The 6,000-nt window shown below is 43.1% G+C and overlaps 1 non-coding gene across 1 annotated transcript; it reads right to left on the reverse strand.

Annotated features, from left to right (window-relative positions):
• Positions 1–5,486: 5,486 nt before the first annotated feature.
• Positions 5,487–5,624, reverse strand: LOC119948312. Its single transcript, XR_005456718.1, has one exon. It is a non-coding gene; the product is annotated as a small nucleolar RNA SNORA7 (small nucleolar RNA).
• Between the last annotated feature and the right edge of the window lie 376 nt (positions 5,625–6,000).

Here is a 6,000-nt window from a genome sequence, read left to right on the forward strand (position 1 = left end):
GGGTATGCTTATGTATGGGAAAAAATAGAATGTGAGAGACTGAAGTCAGTAGGTCTGTGGTTCTGCTTCCCCCTGTCTCCCTCCATCTGAAAGTATGTGAGAGTGTATTTTGCTCCATATGTCTCTGGATCCATGTACTCCCCGACTGCCCCTTGGGTTGTGAGCTCCACTATGGGTTTTGGGACATGAACTGAATCCAATTTGATTAGCTTGTATCTACCACAGTGCTTGGTATGCAACAAGCACTTAACAAATACCACAATTATTATTATTATGTTTTTGCTGCACATTTTGGATTGAACACTGTTAGAGAATTAGGGAACAGCCTGGCCTAGTGGAAGAACATATGTCTGGTAGTCAAAGGACCTGGGTTCTAATCCTGGTTCTGCCACTTTGCTGTGTGACCTTGGGTAAGTCACTTAACTTCTCTGTGCCTCAGTTACCATATCTGTAAAATAGAGATTGAGCCTGTGAGCCCCTTGCGTAAGTTACTTAACTTTTCTGTGCCCCAGTTACCCCATCTGTAAAACAGAGATTGAGACTGTGAGCCCCTTGGGTAAGTCACCTAACTTCTCTGTGCCTCAGTTACCCTATCTGTAAAATGGGGATTGAGACTGTGAGCCCCATGTGGGACAAGGACTATGTCCAACCCAATTTGCTTATATCCACCTCAATGCTTAGTACAGTGCCTGGCCTATAGTAAGCGCTCAACAAACTCCACAATTATTATTACAGTGCTTACACATAATTGGTGCTTACAAAACACCATGACTACTATTAGGAATGTTCTTCCTACAATACACATCTATCTACATAGAGCATTATGCAACATCAGAAGAAATGAGTGCAACTACTAAAAGCATTTAATATAATGTCATAGAAGAACTGGGTGTGTGCATTTCCTAGGTGGCATGCCCAGAATACTGTGTTAGAATACTACTACAATAGGCTGTACCAATTCAATTTATTTTAGATACTTCAAATTGGGACCCCTTGAAATCATTATGTAAAGTTAGGTAAAATACATGTAGAGATTTATTGGAAAGAATCTGGGAGCCTTAGTATGAAGGGAACAAGGAAGGAGAGAGCCCTCAGTACAGTGCTCTTCACACAGTAAGTGCTCAATAAAAAACATTGATTGATTGAGAAAGTTAAGACCTGAAATAGAAGGAAATAAATGTATTATTATCTCCATTTTGCAGACGAGGAAACTGGGTTGTGGGCAGGGAACGTGTCTACCCCCTCTGTTATATTGTACTCTCCTAAGTGCTTAGTACAGTGCTCTGCACACAATAAGTGATTGATTGATTAGGGTACAGAGAAGTCAAGTGACTTGTCCATGGTCTGCCACTTGTCTGCCGTTTGACCTTGGGCAAGTCACTTAACTTCTCAGTGCCTCAGTTACCTCATCTGTAAAATGGAGATTCATACCGTGAGCCCCATGTGGGACATGGACTGTATCCAACCTGATTAGTTTGTATTTACCCCAGCACTTAGTACAGTGCCTGGCACATAGTAAGCACTTAACAAATACCAAAAAAAAAATTTAAAGTCACCCAGCTGGTTAACCACAGAGCTCAGAGCTCAAATTTCCTAATGCTGATTGTATCGTTCATTAAGCCCTTACTATGTGCCAAATACTGTACTAAGCGCTGGGATAGTTACAAGATAATTAGGTCCCACATGGAGCTCACAGTCTAAATAGGAGAGAGAACGGGTATTGAATCCCCATTTTGCAGATGAGGTTAACTGAGGCCCAGAGAAGGGAAGTGACTTGCCCAAGGTCTCACAGCAGACAAGTGGCAGAGCTGGGATTAGAACCAAGGTTCTTCTGACTCCCAGGCCTGGGCCCTTTCCATTAGGCCACACTGCTTCTCAGCTAAGGAAGCAGATAGGTGCCCTCTACTCCTTCCTTAATTCTTCACTCAGATACGTGCTTATGCATGTGACTCTTAGAATATACCTATGAGGCTTCCTAGGGGAGCACACGCATGGTTGTCAAGCTGACTGTATCATCTCCATCACTGTGAGACAGATCTTGTCCTAGGACACATTCCCCAAATGGCCTTATTTGCCCCCAGCAATTTCCCACCACATAAAACATCTCCATGGAGCAATCCTTCTCTCCCTCTATGAGTGGTGAGGGAGAGGAAAATCAGGGTGAATCAGCAAACACTGAGGGAAAAGCCCATAATAACTTTTATGTCCTGAGAAAAACAGAGATGTCTGATGGTCCTTTCACCTCCATCAGTGAAAGAGATCAACGATGCACAGTCAGAGCAAGTGGAGGGTAGAAAGCCAAACATGTACAAGGAAAGAAAACTTTGAAACTTGAAAAAACTAGATGTAATCAGGTCCCCTGAGTACTCAAAGAATTAATAGGTATGATTGTAGAACCGCCATAATCATTGTAAGGTATTTATTAAGCTCCAGCTCTATGTACTACACCATACTGAGTACTTATTTTTAGGAACTAGAAGATTTTTCCTAGAGATTGAAAAAGTGCAAATGTAGCGCCCACCTTTAAAAGAAGGGAAAAGGACAATACCAGCAATTATATACCTGTTAGGTTAATGTCAGTACTTGGAAAGACAAAACGCTCAAACCACCTCAAAGAACCAGGTGCTAGAGATTCATTTAGTAGAGTCAAACCAATGGGTCCTGTGTCTCCCTGGAGAAGGCGAGTTGAAATGCACGTTTAAATGTGCTCCTTTTGTTTTGATTTTGAAAGTCAAGACAAAAAGAGTACATTTAAATGTATAGTGCATTTACCTTTCTGATGTTCTGCCCCACCCAGAGCTGGGCAGCCACTGTGCCATTTAAAGGAGATGCATCCCATTTAATAGTAACTGAGATATTTCTTTAAGCACTTTTTATCTGCCAAGCACTGTATTAAAGGATGGGGTAGATACATTATATGCAGATAGGACTAGGATAGAGTCTCTGTCCCACATGGGATTCACAGTCTAAGTGGAAGGGAGGACACTCATCCCCATTTTACTAATGAGGAAACTAGACCCAGGGAAGTTAAGTGAATTGCCCAAGGTCACACAGCAGGCAAGTGGCAGAGCTGGGATTAGAACCCAGGTCCTTTGACTCCCAGGACTGTGCTCTTTCTATACTGCTTGGTCCTAACACATCTTCCCCCCTTTATTAAAAAAAAATCCTGGGGTTCGGACACATTGGGCCCTAAATTTTTCAATGCTTGTTAGGGCCAAGCACAGAAAACACGGTGCGCACAGACCTCTATGCTCAATTTCTACCACAGTCATGCTGATGGCTCTGTGGAGTCCGGGATTAGGTTCCTGTTTTGAGAAAATCAGAATTCCAGGATCAGTCATCTTGCCCAACCGAAAATCTTTACCCAGGGTCATGCGAGCATCCATCCTATTTCTAAAGAGCTGCATAACTTCCCTTTGCAATAGACAGCTGCCCACATTGTTTACACAATTCTTCCTTATGTATCACCTAAATAACTCATGCTGCATTCTGAACCCATTTTGTATTGGTCTGTCCTCAGTGGAAATTTAGTATCATAACTAGAAAGTAAATCTATCATTTCATCTGGAGATATGAAGTCGCAGAAGAAACAGGAAAGAGCACTAATAAACTTATAAGATGATTAGCACTGCCGTTTACCAATTTCATTAAACTGGGGAGCATCTGTTCTAACCTAATATCCCAGGACAATATTGCATCCAAAAAAGAATAAAAATTGCTCAGGTTAAAGACTATAAATACTAAGCCCATTTCTCCCAAACAACATTCTCACAGAAACAGGAAGGCCACAGAAAGGGTTACAATTGCTCTCTCCTATTATAATAATAATAGCAATATTGCTTAAGCACTTATGTACCAAACACTGTACAAGGTGCTGGGAAAATTGTATATAGGCAGATCATACATAACAATAATAACTGTGGTATTTGGTAAGCACTTACTATGAGAAGCAGCGTGGCTCAGTGGAAAGAGCAGGGACTTTGGAGTCAGAGGTCATGGGTTCAAATCCCGACTCTGCCAATTGTGTGTGACTTTGAGCAAGTCACTTGACTTCTCTGTGCCTCAGTTACCTCATCTGTAAAATGGGGATGAAGACTGTGAGCCCCCCATGGTACAATCTGATCACCTTGTAACCTCCCCAATGCTTAGAACAGTGCTTTGCACATAGTAAGCGCTTAATAAATGCAATTATTATTATTATTATTATTATTATTATGTGCTAGACACTGTACTCCCACTCGGTACTCTGTGTTTCACTCTACAGAAATTGCCCTCTGAAAGGTCAAATCCAATGGCCTCTACTCCATCTCAATCCTCCTCGACCTCTCAGCTGCCTTCGACATTGTGGACCAACCCCTTCTCCTGGAAACGTTATCCAACCTTGTCTTCACTGACTCTGTCCTCTCCTGGTTCTCCTCATCTCTCTGGCCATTCATTTTCAATCTCCTTCATGGGCTCTTCCTCTGCCTCCCACCCCCTAACTGTGGGGGTCCCTCAAGGTTCAGGTCTCGGTCCCCTTCTACTCTCCATCTACACTCATTCCCTTGGAGAACTCATTCACTCCCATGGCCTCAACTACCATCTCTATGCAGATGATACCCAAATCTAATCTCCAGCCCTGATCTCTCTCCCTCTCTCCAGGCTCGCATCTCCTCCTGCCTTTAAGATATCTCTACTTGGATGTCCTCCCGTCCCCTCAAACTTAATATAATCCCACTGTGTGTCTGTATTGGGCTGAATAGGCATCGGCCTGGCTTAGTGATGGTGTTGCACTTAAATAAAAAATTTTAGTCATTCCAAATGAGTATTCTACTGGTTTGTGGAGATGGCCACTCATCAGTCAGAAATGGGTCTCAAAATTATGGACTCTGGGTTGCCCCTGGCTGCCAGTGGACAGAATAGAGAGGCATGTACACTTAATAAAGCATGCTCAGCTCTGGATATGAATAGCAGATGGTTGGCCACTACTGACATTACTGGTTTAGGAAGATGGAGACACAGCATGGCCTAGTGGAAAGAACATGGACCTGGGAATCAGGGGACCTGGATTCTAATCTTGGCACCACAGCTTGCCTGTTGTGTGATGTTGGGCAAGTCATTTAGCTATTCTTTGCCTCAGTTTCCTCACCTGAAAATGGGGATTAAATATCTGTTCTCACTCCCCCTTAGACTGTGAGTCCCCCCTAAGGGAAAAAAGGTTGGGTCTGATCTGACTGTAGTACGGTGCTTGGCATGTAAAAAGTGCTTAACAAATACCTTACCTTGTCTTATGCTGCCGAGTCATTTCCGACCCTTAGCGACTCCATGATCGCATCTCTCCCAGAATGCCCCACTCTCCATCTGCAACTGTTCTGGTAGTGTATCCATAGAGTTTTCTTGGTAAAAATATGGAAATGGTTTACCATTGTCTCCTTCTGGGCAGTTAACTTGAGTCTCCATCCTCGACTCTCTCCCATGCCACTGCTACCCAGCACAGGTGAGTTTTGACTTGTAGCAGATTGCCTTCCATTTGCTAGCCACTTCCTGAGCTAGGAATGGAATAGGTATGCCTCTGCTTGACTCTCCCTCCTGTAGCCAAGACCAGTAGAGTACTGGAAACTCTCCAGGTGTGATCCTGAGAGGGGCAGTAATCTTTACTAGATGTAAATTTTAGAGTCTACTCACCTTTCTGGAGTGAAAATGGGCCAAAAGTGTCAGTCTGAGGCAGGCCTAGAGGAGAGGTTTTATTTTGTTAGTATGTTTGGTTTTGTACTCTGTCTCCCACTTTTAGACTGTGAGCCCACTGTTGGGTAGGGACTGTCTCTATATGTTGCCAACTTGTATTTCCCAAGCGCTTAGTACAGTGCTCTGCACATAGTAAGCACTAAATAAATATGATTGATTGATTGATTGATTGATCCTGGCTCAGATGAAGATTAGGAGTTACCTGGTCTGAGGGGGAAGTCAGGAGTACCCAGTGCCTGACTTTTGAAGCTTGCACTGAACTTCTCAATTTTTCAA

This window comes from Tachyglossus aculeatus, chromosome X4 (genome assembly GCF_015852505.1).
Source record: "Tachyglossus aculeatus isolate mTacAcu1 chromosome X4, mTacAcu1.pri, whole genome shotgun sequence".
Classification (NCBI taxonomy): domain Eukaryota; kingdom Metazoa; phylum Chordata; class Mammalia; order Monotremata; family Tachyglossidae; genus Tachyglossus; species Tachyglossus aculeatus.